Genomic DNA, 378 nt, shown 5'->3' with positions numbered 1-378 from the left:
GTTTGCAGTGATTTGGCGTGTCCAAGAAAAAACAAAAAAAAAAAAAAGAAAAAAAGAAAAAAAAAGGGAAAAAAAAAATCAGGCTTCTAGTTGCGTTTTTAATTATTTTTCTTCCTTCCCAAACCTCCCACTCATCGCCCCCAAATAATAATAATACTGCAAAAGTGGAGAGTGCGAGAGGAGGAGGGAAAGAAAAGGAAAGAGAAAAGACAAAAAAAAAAGGACTCCTACCCGTGTTTCTACCCTTGGTGTCACTGTTAGTAACCTGCTAACTCTTGTATTTAATGGAAGTGCTGCAATATATGTCATTTGGGGTGTTTATTGTCTTAATTTTGTAAAAATGTTTCATGCACGGTTGACATAGTTGGGGTTTTATTT

The sequence above is a fragment of the Nestor notabilis genome, unplaced genomic scaffold (assembly GCF_000696875.1).
Source record: "Nestor notabilis isolate BGI_N333 unplaced genomic scaffold, ASM69687v1 scaffold30536, whole genome shotgun sequence".
Taxonomy (NCBI): Eukaryota; Metazoa; Chordata; class Aves; order Psittaciformes; family Psittacidae; genus Nestor; species Nestor notabilis.
This window is presented reverse-complemented; position numbering follows the sequence as displayed.